The sequence below is a fragment of the Echinops telfairi genome, unplaced genomic scaffold, assembly GCF_000313985.2.
Source record: "Echinops telfairi isolate 266 unplaced genomic scaffold, ASM31398v2 ScPeMD7_70;HRSCAF=299, whole genome shotgun sequence".
In the NCBI taxonomy this organism is placed as follows: Eukaryota; Metazoa; Chordata; class Mammalia; order Afrosoricida; family Tenrecidae; genus Echinops; species Echinops telfairi.
Window position 1 is genome coordinate 29282174 of NW_022103968.1, and position 1916 is coordinate 29284089.

The 1916-nt window shown below is 46.0% G+C and overlaps 1 non-coding gene across 1 annotated transcript; it reads left to right on the top strand.

The window, feature by feature from the left end:
- The first annotated feature begins 331 nt into the window (after positions 1–331).
- On the top strand, positions 332–467 carry LOC115870001. The gene has a single exon (XR_004046473.1). It is a non-coding gene; the product is annotated as a small nucleolar RNA SNORA71 (small nucleolar RNA).
- Positions 468–1916: the final 1449 nt, after the last annotated feature.

Sequence of the window (1916 nt, forward strand, 5' to 3'; positions counted from 1 at the left end):
AAGAGATAGCAACAGGATATCTGCTTCTATAGGGAGATATAATCAACCATGTGCTCACTTTAAGGCAGCAGAGCTGTTAGGGGAGACTGAGGGAACATTTAAAGCAGGATAATGTACTTGCACTTGATCTCGAACTTACCAGAGTGGAGGCTTTCCTACTGGGGAATACCAGCTTTCCAGATTCCCTGTGTTATAAGTTGGGGAATATAGTCCTTGTCATTATTTCCCTCAGTGTTAGGTTCCCAAGGTTATTGAATTGGAGAGTGTTTTATTGTGCATATATATTTTTATTGTGTATATTTTTGCCACAATTTAAAAAATAATAATCACGACCTGCATTCGAAAGTGGCCTCGGACTGCCCGTGTCCTGGTCATCAACGATGCAGGGAGAGCGATTGCGGACAGCCGTTTCCCGTGTTTGGAGGGTTCGGCGTACCTGTCCCTGCAAATGCCGGTGTTTTCACGCAGTTCTACTTCTCTCCTGCCGGCACCGGGGGCATCGGGAGCCGAGAAGAATTCTGTGGTGACGGCGGAAGCCTTTCCAAGAGAAAGCTTCTTGGAGCACCGCTCCCTGAGCAGTGGATCATTGAAGCAGACCCCACAGAGACAGAAACATGGACAACGGACGCTCTCCGGGTTATTTGGAGTTGATCTCCGGCACTGGAACAAGCAAGCGTGGAGAGTGGGATTGTTGCCACCGTGCAGCATCACGAGACCCTTACCCCGTCACCTCAGCCCAACATGGGACACCTGTCCGCTCTGCAGGAGAGGGGTGAGAGGAAGGCCTGAGAGCCCAGAATTGGCGCGTCTTCAGTGGCCCTTTCAAAGCAGGGCCACAGGCCCCTGCCCTGGGAAATGGAGGCTGGGGAGTCCTGCCAGTAGCCAACCGTATCATCTCCCTACTTAGACCTGCATCACTTTTTTTGTTTGGTATGTGATCAAATGCAAAATAAACTACCAGTTTCGAAAAAAAAAAAAAATAATAATAATAATAATCACATGGATAACATTGAGTATAAGGAAGAAGAAAATGTTCTAAAATTGATTGTGGTGATGATTACACAACTCTTTTTGATATGATTGAATTATATGACATATGGATGAGGTGCCAATAAAAGTGTTAGAGAGAGAGAAAAGGAAGCCTCACTGTCCTCCCTTAGAGATGTAGTGGTTTCCAACTGCTGACCTTGAAGTTAGCAGCCCACTGGGTAACCACTATGCCCCTAGGGCTCCTGTTTCTTACTAGGCAGTTAGGTGATAAGAAACCATTGGGTGCTGTGAGGGGTGGGTGGGTGCTCATGAAAGAAAGATAAGTCACAGTCAGGATAGTCAAAAAATAATAGTAATGATAATAATCAACATTTGTTGTGCTCTGTCGATCTCAGAAACTCGGAGAAGCAGGTCTAACCAGTCCGGCAGGATCGCCATGAGTAGCCATTGACTCAGTAGCAGTGGGGTTGGGGGATATTTTTTGTTTATCTGCTTGATAGTGTAGTAAAAGCATTTACCATTTCTTTTCTAATTAATTCATAGACAAGTCAATGGGGTATCTGCTGGTATCATTTTATAGTTCAGAAAACTGAAGCACAGGACCAATCATGGAACTTCAGCTATCCTGCGGGCCCACTGCTCATGTTCCCTTCTGAAGGGAGTCAGACCAATCGAGAGCAAAATCAGTCAAAGATTAGGCTCCTTCTTCGTCCTTTCTCCTCATTTTGAGGGACACCATCATCCTAGGGGGCGGCAGTCACTTGTGGTTGAGAGCCCACACTCAGCAGCCAGGCAGACAAGTCTTTAAAACCGGGCTCCACCATTGAACTAATGGTGTGATCTTGAGGAAGTTAGGGTCCTGAAGGCTCATTAACTTCTCTATGAATAATGACCCCGTTTCTAACTTTGCTAGACTCTTTTTCCGC